Source organism: Tachyglossus aculeatus, chromosome 21 (genome assembly GCF_015852505.1).
Source record: "Tachyglossus aculeatus isolate mTacAcu1 chromosome 21, mTacAcu1.pri, whole genome shotgun sequence".
Classification (NCBI taxonomy): domain Eukaryota; kingdom Metazoa; phylum Chordata; class Mammalia; order Monotremata; family Tachyglossidae; genus Tachyglossus; species Tachyglossus aculeatus.
This window is the reverse complement of record NC_052086.1, coordinates 83,042,867-83,058,013: the sequence shown is the minus strand read 5'-3', so window position 1 is coordinate 83,058,013 and position 15,147 is coordinate 83,042,867. Positions and strand designations below refer to the sequence as shown.

The 15,147-nt window shown below is 42.2% G+C and overlaps 2 pseudogenes; both read right to left on the bottom strand.

Annotated features, from left to right (window-relative positions):
• Positions 1–1,697: 1,697 nt before the first annotated feature.
• Positions 1,698–2,595, bottom strand: LOC119941895 (annotated as a pseudogene).
• A 6,786-nt stretch (positions 2,596–9,381) lies between these two features.
• LOC119942163 lies at positions 9,382–10,338 on the bottom strand (annotated as a pseudogene).
• Positions 10,339–15,147: the final 4,809 nt, after the last annotated feature.

Below are 15,147 nucleotides of genomic sequence, written 5' to 3'. Positions count from 1 at the left end.
TGCTCTCAGTAAGCCATCAATAAATACAATTGATTGCTTGATTTAAGGTGATCTGGAGTGAAAGGTGGGGTAAAGAGAGGGGCAGGGAGGCTGTAGGTATTAGGGCTCTTCTAGGGCTACTTTTTCCTCTGCACACAAGCCAAGGTCCCCGTTGGCCCCCTCACCTTGCTCTACTCTGCTCCCACCCCAAAATTACCAGGCAAGAAATTGAAGAAATGGAAAGTGTTTCTGCCATCTCTGGACACAGATGCTACAACAGGACAAACATAATTATGTTTGTCATCACTCATAAGGGCAATTTACACGTTTTTGAGAAACGATGGAAATACCAGCAAACCACTTCAAGGGCTTCAGCAATTGAGGAGATAGGTGTGGTGGGGGGAAGGATTTGTGGTGGCAGGGGCAGCAACACACTGGATGGTGGGAGAGGAGGCCATAGAGAGTCAGGGGAAGAAGAGGCAGAGAATCAGTGAAAGACTGAACTAATAAGATTTCTCAATCTGCCGGCTTCCCCAACATAACCCCACCTCCCAACATCCAAGTCTCTCCCTGGCTCTCCCTAACTTGCGCTGTGTGCTCTGGACACAGTAAGCACTCAGTCAATACCATTAATTGATTGACTGATTGATTGAACTCAGGGGGATGGCAGAATGGTCATTCATAAAGCACTAATTCCTACTTCAGGCCCTATCAGTTATATTTATTAATTGCTTACTGAGTGCCCAACACTGTTCAAAAGTGCTTGGGAGACTACAACATAACAGGGTCAGTAGCCACATACCTTGCCCACAACAAGCTTGTTTTCACCCACCAGAAACACAAACTCTGCCATTTCACAAGAAAACAATGAATTAGGTTTCATATAGTCTTGAAATTGGTCCTCACGGTCAACATTAAGTCCCAATTTTTGTTATTGTCACCAAAATGCCTACAGAGAAAAGTCTTCTTAGATCCTATTAACATAATCTACCAATTACATCCAAACTCATCTCTAAACTGTAAACTTGTTGTGGGCAGGGAACATGTCTACCAACTTTATTGTACTGTACTCTCCCAAGCACTTTGTAATAATAATGATGATGATGACAGCATTTGTTAAGTGCTTACTATGTGTCAAGCACTGTTTTAAGGGCTGAGGTAGATACAATCTAATCAGGTTGAGCTGAGCACAGGCCCAGTCCCATATGGGGTTCACAATCTCGAGCCCTATTTTACATATGAGAAGCAGCATGGCTTAGTGGAAAGAGCACGAGCTTGGGAGTCAGAGGTCATGGGTTCGAATCCCGGCTCCACCACTTGTCAGCTGTGACCTTGGGCAAGCCACGTAACTGCTCTGTGCCTCAGTTACCTCATTTGTAAAATGGGGATTAAGACTGTGAGCCCCACATGGGATAAACAGATTTCCTTATATTCTCCTCAGCGCTTAGAACAGTGCTTCACATATAGTAAGTGCTTAACAAATACCATTATTATTATTATTATTATATGAGGCACCTGAGGCACAGAGAAGTGAAGTGATTTGCCCCAGGTCAAACAGAAGACAAGTGGTGAGGCCAGGATCAGAATCCAGGTCTTTCTGACTCCACTAGGCCACTCAGCTACAGTGCTTCGCTCACAGTAAGCACTTGGCAAATAGCACTGATGATGTGGAAACCCCACGCTGACCACAGTGTTAATTTTCCTCCCGAGGACAGCCTTCACCTCCACAATTCCCTTATAGAGCTTTTCACCTCGGCGTCATTCCTCAGGATGTAGATGAGGGGATTCAGTATCAGAGGTATAATGGTGTTAAATAAAGTGACCATCTTATCCACTGCTAGGGTGTGAGAGGGACGAATCTACATGAAGAGACAAGGGCCAAAGAATAGGAAGACTATGGCATGTGAGCCCCACAGGTCAAGAGCACTTTCCGCCTCACCTCAGGTGACTGGGTCCTCAGGGTGAACAAGATGATGACATAGAAGATCACCAGGATGAAGAAGGCCACCATAGAGATCATCCCTCTGTTGGCCACCACCACCAGGCCCACTACAGAGGTGTCAGTGCAGGCAAGTTTCAGCAAGGGATGCACATTGCAGAAGTAGTGATCTAGCATGTTGGGGAGGCAGAAGGGAAGCTGGATGGTGAGGAGGGTCTGAACGATGGAGTTTAGAAACACACAGCCCCAGAGGGTGGTCACCATGACTTGACACACCCACCAGCTCATGATGGTAGGGTAGCGCGAAGGTCGACAGATGGCCACGCACCAGTTGTAGGCTATCATTGTGAGGAGGAAGATGTCCGTGCATTCAAAGAAGTGCACAGCGAGCAGCTGGGTCATACAGCTGCTGAAGGAGATGGCTTTTCTCTTGGCAGATAGGTCAGCCATCATCTTTGGGGTGGTGGTGGTAGAATAGCAGACATGAAGAAAGGAGAGGTAGCTGAGGAAGAAGTATATGGGGAGGCGAGGCGGAGGCTGATGTTGATGGTTATCTTTATGAAGAGATTTTCTAACAATGATACCGTATAGAAGAGGGCAAACCCAATTCTCCGCAACACCTGGTTCTGCAAAATTCCCAAGAAAATAAATTCCGTCACATTGTTTCTCTTCTCCATATGTTCACTTTGGTTGGGTTGAGCAGAGGGGAAATGCATCTGCAGCAAAACCGAATAAGAAATAATTAAGAAGGGAGAAAATTCAGTCAAAACGCATTTTTTTTTCAAAAACATTCTCTCTGGGAATTCCTCTGATATGAAGAGTTCCCCATGGTCTCTGGAATGTTTTCTCTGATTTTATGCCCTATGATCTATCCTCTTGGAGCTCCAGCATGGGAGTTGGACAGAAGGAGGGTATGAACAACAATTAATCAATGGTATTTGCTGATCACTTACTATTTGGAGAGCACTGTACTAAACACTCAGGAGGGTACAATACAAGTGAATACAATACAAGTGAATTGGCAGACATGACTGCTGCCCACAAGAGAAGCACCATGAACTAGTGGATAGAGCAGGGGCCTGGGAAGCAATCAATCAATGATGTTTATTGATCTCTTACTGTGGACAGAACACTGTACTAAGTGCTTGGGAGAGTATAATATAATAGAGTTGGTAGATACATTCCCTGCCCACAATGAGCTTTCAGTCTAGAGAGAGGTTACAGTCTAAACAGATCTTACAGAAGTACCTGGGTTCTAATCCCCATTCTACCACTTGTCTATTGTGTGGCCTTGGCAAGTCAATTTACGTCTCTATGCCTTAGTTACACCTTCTGTGAAATGGGGATTAAGACTGTAAGCCTCTTGTGGGAAATGGAATGTGTCCAATGTGATTAGTTTGTATCTATCCCAGCACTTAGTACAGTGCTGAGCCTTTTTGTTCCCAGCCCCGGCTCAACCAAGGTTTTTGCCCCGTGTTGGGTCAGAAGGTTATAATGTTAAACGCTTAATACAGTGTTAAGCACTTAGTACAGTGCTAAGTGCTTAGTACCATGCTCTGTATACAGTAAGCGCTCAATGAATACAATTGAATAAATATGATTGGGAGCTGCCACCTTGGATCCTCTTCCTGGTTATGGTGTCTCCTCGTGGTTGACAAGCACTTAGCAAATACCATTAAAACATTTTTTTAAAAGGAACTTATCCCCTGTAGGTGGAATAGACATTAAAATAGATTACAGACAGGAGAAATAAGGATATTTACATCAATCAATCAGTCATATTTATTGAGCACTTACTGTGCACGGAGCACTAAGTACTTGGGGGAGTACAATATAACAATATAAAAAATACATTCCCTGCCCACAGTGAGCTTGCAGTTTGTTGACTAGGCAAACACACCCCGATCTCCTCCCCAAAATGTATTCCAACACTTAGGTTTTTCACAAGTTCTGTTTGCTACAGGGAACATGTCTACCAACTCTACCATACTTTACCCTTCCAAGGTTTAATACAGTGCTCTGCACATGGTTAACACACAATAAATATCATATATTGATTGATTGGTTTATCTTGTCTTATGCTGTCGAGTCATTTCTGCCCCAAAGAGATGCCATGGACACATCTGTCCCAGAATGCCCCACCTCCATCTGCAATCGTTCTGGTAGTGTGTCCACAGAGTTTTCTGGGTAAAAATACATAAGTGGTTTACCAATGCCCTCTTCCATGCAGTAAATTTGAGTCTCTGCCCTTGACTCTGTACCATGCTACTGCTGCCCAGCACAGGTGAGTTTTGACTTGTAGCAGATTGCCTTCCACTAGCTAGCCACTGCCCAAGCTAGGAATGTAATGTAATGGAATGGTATGGGATGGAATGGACAGGCCTCTACTTGACTCTCCCTCCAGTAGTCAAGACTAGTAGAGTACTGGAAAATCTCCATGTGCGACCCTGAGAGGGGGATTGATTGATTACAGAATATCAAAAACCTTTAACGACAAAGTCCCCTCCATTTCCAGGTTAAGAGTACATGTAATAACCATGTTGGTCCTGATATCCACTGAAGCCTGACCTCGCCCTTACAGAACTTTCCCCAAAGAAGCAGCATGGCCTAATTTAAAGAGCACTGGCCTAGGATTCAGAGGTCTTGGGTTCTAATACTGGCTGTGCCACTCGCCTGCTTCATGACCTTGGGCAAGTCATTTAAATTATCTGTACCTCAGATCCCTCACCTGCAAAATGGGGATTCAATGTCTATTCTAGCTGCTACTTAGACTGTGAGCCCCTTGTGGGACCTGATTTTCTTGTATCTACCCCAGTGCTGCAGTGCGGTGTTTGGAACACAGTGAGCACTTAACAAATACCACAGTTATTGCACCTTTAATATACAATTTCTTTCATCTGTCATTTCCCCAGGTCTTTTCACCCTGCAGATTTGTAAAATTCAGCCAAAATGATCTTTTTCACAGATATAAAAAAATAAAATGTGTCACCTACCCATATGATATTGATTGGTTAACATCCATTTATACAAGTGGGAGAGAGGTGAGAATCAGGGTTCAACTAGATTTAAAAAGCAAAAGTTAGTGAGATATTATAATCTTCTCTCTATTGTCAATTTGAGGAGGCTGGCAGATTTCCCATTCCATTTTAAGCTTGTACAGAATATTCCAGCACCATCCAAAAGACCTTTCAAATCAAATAATGTATTTCCTAGAACCACAGAATGGGCACTGCCTTAAGAGGACCATACCTTTCTCTGTTGGATTGTTTCTAATAAATATGCTTCTGAATCCAACTTGTAGAATGAATGCTTTGATGCACCAAGCCCTTCTAGGCATGACTGAAACATTGTTGGCGAAAGTTAATAGACAGCAAACACACAATAACAACAAGAGAGATTTCCCAGAGTCCATACCTGGAATGTATTTTCCACCATAACACTGAGAATACTTCAATCAGAGAAAAGAACAACTTCAGGAATTGGAAGAAGATGGAATCGACAGGGCTGTGTGGAATTGCTAAGGACAGAGAATTTCCTTGATTTACCCCACTGCATTTGTAAACGTTACTAAAATGTCTTTATTCTACACTCCTTAGTTCCTCAGCTCTTTCTTTCAGTGCCATCAAGGTGGAATCTAATCAGAGGCAAGGCCCGGCGAATAGAGCACAGGCCTGGGAGTGAATCCAGGACCTGGATTCTAATCTTGGCTCCACCACTTGTCTGCTGTGTCACCTTGGGCAAGTCACCTCACTTCTCTGGGCTTCAGTTACCTCATTTGTGAAGTGGGGATTAAGAATGTGAGTTCTATGTGGCACATGGAATATATCCAACCTGATTAGTTTGTATCTACCCCAGCGCTTAGTACAGTGCCTGGCACACAGTAAGGGCCTAAAAATATTTAAAAATATTAAAAAAATATTTTTAAAATATTAAAAAAATACCATTAAAAATATTGAACGTTTCTATTTTCTGGCAATTGACATCAAATTATTCCTTTTCAATCAAAAGTCATAGATCATAATTTTATACCATGAATATGAAAGTGCATAATAAAGATGTGGTGATCGGTTTAATTTAAAATGTTCACTGCTGAATTCTGACAAATCGGGGTGAATTTGCACACCTACCTACCAACCACTGGCACCATGAGAAAAAGATTCTGTCAGAGAAAATCAACTAGCATAATTAAAAAGATTAAAACTACAGCAATGATGGTATTATTACCATAAACCATTCAACTTTTCAAAAATCAAATAGACTTTTCTTTCATCTCTATATTAAAATCTTTGATCATTAATTTAGCAGGCATTTTATATGAATGTTCTATAAGTAATTTATTTTATACTTTCACAAATTAAGATGCTGTTTGTAATCTTTTCCCGTGATTCCATGTAATCTATCTATGGTCTGGGAGTTACTCAAGTAGCGAATGGTTCTTAAAAACATTTGCCACAGAAATGTAAAACAAAAGAGTATAAAGAAGAAAACCAGAATCAGGATTGATTTGCATGTTTTTAATCCTGAACAAAAGAAAATATCCAGTGCTTTGAACAGTGCTTGGCACATAATAAGTGCTTAACAAATACCGTATCATTATTATTATCACTGTCAAATATCAAATTTTCCACCACTACCAAATGACAAATTAAACTAAAAAAAAAAGAAAATCCAATTTCATTATAACAATTATAGTCAGATAGGTAATGTGATTTTATTTTATTTTTGCTAGGACAAAAAAGAGCAATCACATTTTGTTGATATTCTTACTGTTATTAAAAAAAACTCAGCTGTGAAGATATTAAAGGTTTCTTGGATGCTATGTGATTTGATCCACCTCTTCTAATAATCTTCCTGGACTTGGTTCTTAGGGCTAAAGGATTGGATTTAGGGCAAAAATTTGAATGCAGGCTCATTTTGTACTGTGAAAAAAGCCCAGGGTCTTCAAGATTGATTGCTAGAGCTACAAGACCAATCTCCAAGTGGACCAAGCTAGAGCCAAGCACAGACCAATTCTGGTTAGTAGGAGCTGATTCACTAGAACACAGGGAAAATGGTTCCAGAGTGTTCCTAGTCGAAATACTACACCATCAGAGCCTCCCAGAGCCTTTAAATATATAATCCAATCTGGTCCCTGGAAAACTTTCCCCTTCTCTGACCCTAACATAGCATACATAGGCGATGCCCTAAAGTGACTTCCCAAAATATCTTTTAAAAAAGCTAGAAATTGAACTCCTTAGAGTATTGGACACCAATAGGAATAATTTGGCCTAGGAGAAATTAAAAACAGTATTAAATGTGGTCGTTTAGAAGCTGATTAACCCTAATCTAAAAATGAGCAGAAAAGAGAAAGGGAAGTGAAATACAAAACAGCCATTTTTGCTTTTATTAGCAGCTCCTGTTCATTCATTCAATCGTATTTATTGAGCACTTACTGTATGCAGAGCACTGTACTAAGTGCTTGGGAAGTACGAGTTGGCAACATATTGAGACTGATAAAGTGATTAATAAGAGAAGGGTTTGAAACTGTTTCATATAAAGTGTAGTTTGGGGTTATTTGTGGATTATCTGTGGATTTCATTTATCTGTGCCACCATATCTCTCATTAGCCCAGGAGTATTGGATGAATCTCTCAATGTCAGTGTCAAAGGGAAAATCTCTGGTACTTTTATCTTCCAGTGTAGCTCTGCAGTGGTGACAAAATCATAACATCATCATAGAGAATTTTCTAACCCATTCAACCAATGATTGGTATTTATCAAGCACTTCCTGAGTGTGAAGCACCGTTCTAAGAAATTGGGAGAGTATCTGAGAAGTAAAACACCCATTCTCTGTCTTCAACAGATCACAATTGAGAAAACTCAAGATTAAAAAAGAGGAACCGAGGAAGGAAGGAGGAATACAGTACAGGACTCCCACCATGGGAATGACGGTTCTAGATGAGTGAAGATCCAAACTCCCAGCACAGGTTGAAGGATATGGGGGGATCGTCTTGGATACTGCATCAGCATCTGAGGGGACTCCATGATCAATCAGTTGTATTCAGTGAACGCTTACTGTGTGCAGAGGATTGTTACAGGGTTCAATGTGTACAGCCTGTTTTGTTCATCAGTTTAATTTTAACCCAAGGCCTGTGAATTGTTGGCTCGCTTATTTCTGAAGACCAATTGATTTCTCTTTTTTTCTTTATTTTTTTTTTGCTCTGGGAAAAGACCCTCCATTATATTTAGTGTCTTCAAAGTGTCCCAGAAATGGTCAACGCAATCTTAAACCATCCTCTTCTTTCCGGAGTGCCTGTAATCCTGGAAAAGAAAAGGTTGTCCAGCAAATAATGCTGGAAAGATTTGAGATCCTGGAGCTAGAAAAGCTCTGGCTAGGAAAGGAGCTGTTGGAACTGTCCTCTAGAGATGGTTCTAGATGGTCTCTTTATGGCGGGATGAGAGGAGTCCTCTGGTGATGTGGGTTTTCGGGATCACTTAAATCTGACATCAGGGTCGTTGGGAGCCACCAGCTGCGCCAGACTGATATTAAATAAGCCTCCCTTTCCCTGTCCCCAAACTCTTTGCCTCTCTCTGCCTCTTCTCTGTCAATCCCTTGGTGCCCTTCTGTCTCCATAGCCCTTCCCCACTTTTCCAGTCTTACCTCTTGGTGGCGAGACTCTACCCCACTGTGGTTTGCAAGAAGTCTGAATTCCTTCCCTAGTAAATGAATCTTTCTACAGCAGACCAATCAATCAATGGTATTTATTGAGTGCTGTGTGCAAAACACTGCACTAAATGCTTGGGAGAATATACTTCAACAGACTTGTGGTCATGTTCCCTTCCCACAATGAGTCTACAGTCTAGGGGAGGAGACAGACATTGAAGACTAAATTGAAGATATGTACATAGCTGATGTGGGGCTGAGGGCTGAGCCTGGGGTGAATAGCAAGTGCTCAAAGGGAAAAGATTTAGTACAAATGCTGCCATCCTAGCAAATCCTTAAAAAACTCTTAACGGCCTAATTAATTTTTCTTAAAACAAAGAAAAGAAATGATATCGGTGAATAGAACTGCCTTTAAAACTATCCTGCAAGTAGGGAATTGGTAGGCAGGGTTTCTATGGGGGCAGGCATAATGATCCAAGATTAAGAGAGGGAGAGAAAAATTGAGAACGGGGGAAGAAAGAGAAAGGGGGTGAAGAAGAGAGAAAGGAAGAGAGGTGGAGAGAGGTGATAAAGGAAATGTAGAAAGAGAGGGAAAGGTAAAGGGTAAACTGAAGAGTAGAGGAAGTAAGAAAGGGTGAAGAAGAGGCTGAGAAAGTGGAGGTAAGGAAGAAAAGTGAACGTTTTCTCTGTCTCTGTCACACACACACATACATATACACACAAACGCACCTGCACTCTCATACTCATTCACTTATATGCATCTGATCTCTCCCTTAACCACACAAGCAGCCCATAAAATTCCTTTTCCCTTGGATGTTTAATCAGAAATCACCAATCTTCTTCCCATATTCTCTTTCCTTTTCTCCTCCTTTCATTTCTATGACCCATAGTCTCCTCAAAGTATTTTTCATTTTGGTATTTCTCGAAGAGTAAATGATCGGGTTCAACAGGGGGGTGTTGACAGTGTAGAAAACAGCCACCATCTTGTCGACAAAAAACGTGGTGGAGGGCAGCATGTAGATGAAGATGCAAGGTCCAAAAAACAAGATTGCCACCGTTATATGGGAGCCACAAGTCGAGAGGGCTCTGCGATGTCCTCTAGAACCTCGTGTCTTAAGTGGAGTAAGATAATAACATATGAAACAATCAATACCAGGAAGCTGACCACAGACAGCATCCCACCATTAGCCACAGTCAGCAAGCCGTTAACAAAAGTGTCCTCGCAGGCAAGTTTCAACAGAGGGAGCAGGTCACCAAAATAGTGGAAAATCACATTGGGTCCACAGAAGGGTAAGCAGAATACCAGGATAATTTGAGCCACCGAATGCAAGAAGCCACCCATCCAGGCCATCCCAATCTGAAGGCCGCACACACGTCGGCTCATGAACGAGGTGTAGTGCAGGGGCTTACAGATGGCAACATAGCGATCATAGGCAATCACGGTGAGGAGGAAAATCTCGGTCCCACCAAAGAAATGAATGAAGAATAGCTGAGTCATGCAGCCATTCAGGGAAATCTCTTTCTTTTCAACGCCTAAGTCTAGAATTAGTTCAGAGCAGTTGTAGAAAAGTAACAGTTCTCCACAAAGGACAGATAGCTGAGTAAATAATACAATGTGTGAGTCAAGATTTATACTGACATTAACAGTTACTACATTGAGAAGATTTCCCAGGAGCTGTATACAAGAGCAGAAATACAAGAAAACATACTTTCTGCACCTCCTTATTTTGAGAAAACCCTAGAAAAACAAATTCTGTAACATTGTTTGTAACTGCCATGAACTCCATTCCATAGGTGAGTGCACAGGGTGTTACTAGAGATGTTGACTTTGTAATGACAAAAGATTGGGGTTTTGTAGCTCAGTAACAGTTATATGCATCTTTTTCTTCATTTATACCTTCCTTGAATTCTTTAACTGCTTGAACAAGTTTGATCTTTTGCCTTTTCCTAACTCCCTTACCTGTTAGGGGCTTGAGCAACTCAGTTTTCTCCAGCAGTTTTCCCATTTTTCCAATTTGCCTCTTCAGAATCTTCTTCAGAAGGCATTCCCCTCTACTTCTCACTTATTAACTCTCTCCCTGGGGCCTTTGCTCTCCTGTAATCGCCCTCTCCCTCAACCCACTTATTGACCTTATCACCATCACCATCATCAATGGTATTTATTGAGCACTTACTAAGTGCAGAGCACTTTGTTAAGCGCTTTGGTGAGAACAATACAACAGAGTTGGCAGACACATTCCCTGACCACAAAGAGCATACACCTCTTCATAAGTGACTTCTAGTGTTCTGTTTATCAGAGGGGCAAATGATCAACATATTTAGCCACCCTTCTTCCCAGATATCTTCTTGCTCTTTCTCTTCACCACCAAACCCTTTCGTTATTGGCAGGGAATGTTGCTCCCTGTTTGTTGTTGCATGGTACCCTCCCAAGCACTTAGCACAGTGCTTTGCAAGCAATAAATACTAAATAAATACGATTGAATGAATGAATGAACCCTTTCTAGTTATCTCTCACCGTGGCTTGTTTCTCACTTCTCCCTATACTGATACTCTACCATGCTCCCTAAATGTTATAGTCCATAAAGTCCTCCTTCATTATTTCATTTATTCATTCATTCAATCGTATTTACTGAGCGCTTACTGAGTGCAGAGCACTATACTAAGTTATTGGGAACTACAAAAAAACTTCATGGATGGCCTGTAGGGATAGAGAACAAATTTGTTAAATTTGCAGGTGACATCCAGCTGGGTGGACTCACTAATGTGCTGGAAACTGGAAAAAAGTAAAACCTCGATAAATTGATAAAGTGAGTCAGTAGGAAAAAAAAATGGATTGAAACAGTCCAAGGTAATACATTTAGAAATGAAAGAAAAGCACCACAAAAAATAGAAGGATAAAACACTGGTAAGGGGCAAGTATTCATTCATTCATTCAATCATATTTATTGAGCACTTACTGTGCAAGGGCTTAGGTAGTACAATATAACAGAGTTGGTAAATGATTTCCCTGTCTACAATGGGCTTATTGTCTAGCATGAAGTACAAAAGTAAAAGATCCAGAGGGAATAACAAAGCAACAAATGTGAGGCACCAATATAGTGCTTATAGTCAATCAATCATTACTATTGACTGAGCACTTACCGCACTAAGTGCTTAGGGGGAGTTCAATAACAATAGAGTTGGAAGACTCCACCTTAACCTTACAGACAGACGTTAAAACAAATTACATTTCAGGGAAACAGCACAGTATAGGGATACACGTTTGACCTTCAGTAAGTCACTTCACTTCTCTGTGCCTCAGTAACCTCATCTGTAAAATGGAGATTGAGACTTGAGCCCCACGTGTAACAGGAACTGTGTCCAACTCTATTTGCTTGTATATCCCCAGTGCTTAGTACAGTGCCTGGCACATTATTATTATTATTATTATTATTATTATTATTATTATTATTATTATTCATACATAAGGGCTTTGGGGATGGGGTGAGTATCAAAGTGCTTACAGGGTAAAAACACAAATGTATAACCAACACAGAAGGGAGGGTGAAGAGGATGGAAAATGAGACTTCCAGGAGGAAATATCATTTTAGTAGGGCTACTTGTGGGTCTCATTACTACTTGAAAAGTCAAAATGGTATTGGAATGCGGTTCTAGGGCTATGATGTGCTTGAGTTGGGGAGTAACCCTTCCTAGCTACACTAAATTAGTAAGACCCTTGAGAAAGCTCTTTGTCCATTTTTGATCACTGAACTTAAAGAAAAAAGAGGTTGAGAAAATGGAAAGGCTCAACGACCATTTGGAAAACAAATGTTTTCCATTTATGTTTGGTTATGTTTGGTTATGTATGTATGTTTATGTTTGGTTTTGTTCTCTGTCTCCACCTTTTAGACTGTGAGCCAACTGTTGGGTAGGGACTGTCTCTATATGTTGCCAACTTGTACTTCCCAAGCGCTTAGTACAGTGCTCTGCACACAGTAAGTGCTCAATAAATACAATTGATGATGATGATGATGAAATGCTGTGAAAAATGGTTCAAGGAATTAGGTTGCTTCACCTGTAGAAAAGAATGCTAAGGCATATTAACTGTTGGCAAATGCTTGCAGGATTCCAGGAGAAGGATGCTGATCAGCTGTTTGTCATGATCTCAGAGGGACTAACAAGTATACAAAAGCAGTTGGCCTAATAAATAGAACACAGGCTTGGGATTCAGAAGGACTTGGATCCTAATTCTGCTTCTGCCACTTGTCTGCTGTGTGACCTTGGGGGACTCACTTAACTTCTCAGTGTCTCAGTTACCTTATCTGCAAAACGGGGACTGCGACTGTGAGTCCCATGTGGGACATGGATTATGTCCGAACTGATTATCTTGACTCCTCTCGAGTGCTATTCCATCCACCTGTGCTTCAGACCCCATTCCCTCTCATTTTATGAAATCTCTCTCCCTCCTACCCTCCTTTACTTCCATCTTCAACTGCTCACTCTCCACTCATTCCTTCCCCTCTGCCTTCGAACATACCCACGTCTCCCCCATCCTAAAAAAACCCTTTCTTGACCCCACCTCCCCTTCTAGTTATTGCCCTATCTCCCTCCTACCATTCCTTTCCAAACACCTAGAATGTGTCATCTACATCGCTGCCTCGAATTCCTCAACGCCAACTCTCCCCTCGACCCCCCTCCAATCTGGCTTCCGTCCCCTACACTCCACCGAAACTGCCCTCTCAAAAGTCACCAATGACCTCCTTCTTGCCAAGTCCAATGGCTCCTACTCTATCCTGATCCTCCTCGAACTCTCAGCTGCCTTAGACACTGTGGATCACCCGCTTCTCCTCATCATGCTATCCAACCTTGGCTCCACAGACTCTGTCCTCTACTGGTTCTCCTCTTGTCTCTATGGGCCTTCATTCTCAGTCTCCTTTGCGGGCTCCTCCTCCCCTTCCCATCCCCTTACTGTAGGAGTTCCTCAAGGGTCAGTTCTTGGTCCCCTTCTGTTATCTATCTACACTCACTCCCTTGGTGAATTTGTTTGCTCCCACGGCTTCAACTATCAACTCTATGCTGATGACACCCAAATATACAACTCTGCCCCTGCTCTCTCTCCTTCCCTCCAGGCTCGTGTCTCCTTCTGCCTTCAGGACATGTCCATCTGGATCTCTATCTGCCATCTAAAACTCAATACGTCCAAGACTGAACTCCTTATCTTCCCTCCCAAACCCTGCCTTCTCCCTGAGTTTTCCATCACTGTAGACGACACTACCATCCTTCCTGTCTTACAGTCCAACAACCTTGGAGTCACCCTTCACCTCGCTCTCCTATTCACCCCATACCTCCAATCCATCACCAAAACCAGCTAGTCTCACCTCCACAACATCGCCAACAACCGCCCTTTCCTTTCCATCCAAACCTCTACCTTGCTGATTCAATCTCTCATCCTATCCTGACTGGATTACTGCATCAGCCTCCTCTCTGATCTCCATCCTCCTGTTTCTGCTCACTTCAGTCTATACTTCACGCTGCTGTCCGGATTATCTTTGTGCAGAAATGCTCTGGTCATGTTAGTCCCCTCCTCAAAAATCTCCAGTGGCTGCCTGTCAACATAGAATCAAGCAAAAACTCCTCACTCTAGGCTTCAAGGCTCTCCATCACCTCGCCATCTCCTACCTCACCTCTCTTCTCTCCTTCTACAACCCAGCCTGCACCCTCTGATCCTCTGCTGCTAATCTCTTCACTGTACCTCGTTCTTGCCTGTCCCACCATCGACCCCCTGCCCACGTCCTTCCCCTAGCCTGGAATGCTCTTCCTCCATACATCTGCCAAGCTAGCTCTTTTCCTCCCTTCAAAGCCCTACTGAGAGCTCAGCTCCTCCAGGAGGCCTTCACAGACTGAGCCCCCTTTTCCGTTTCCTCCTCTGCAACCCCCTCCCTACCTCCTTCCCCTCTCCACAGCACTTGTATATATATTTGTACAGATTTATTACTCTATTTTATTTGTACATATTTGCTATTCCATTTTTTTGTTAATAATGTGCATATAGCTTTAATTTTATTTGTTCTGACGATTCTGACACCGGTCTACATGTTTTGTTTTGTTGTCTGTCTCCCCCTTCTAGACTGTGAGCCTGTTGTTGGGTAGGGAATGTCTCTATATGTTGCTGACTTGCATTTCCCAAGCGCTTAGTACAGTGCTCTGCACACAGTAAGCGCTCAATGAATACGATTGAATGAAGGAATGCATTATCTTGTCTCTACCCTGGATAGATAGCAAGGATTTAACAAATGCCATGAAAATAAAAAAGGGGAAATTGGCCTTAGAGCAGGAAAGATCAATCACTCAGTCAGTAGTAAGTTTATTGTCTGTTTACTGTAAGTTTATTTTTAGACTGTGAGACCACTTTTAGACTGTGAGCCCACTGTTGTGTAGAGACTGTCTCTATATGTTGCCAACTTGTACTTCCCAAGCGCTTAGTACAGTGCTCTGCACACAGTAAGCGCTCAATAAATACGATTGATTGTCGACAGGGAATGTGTCTGTTATACTGTTGTGCAGTACAGTGCTCTGCACACAGTAAGTGTTCAATAAATACAATTGAT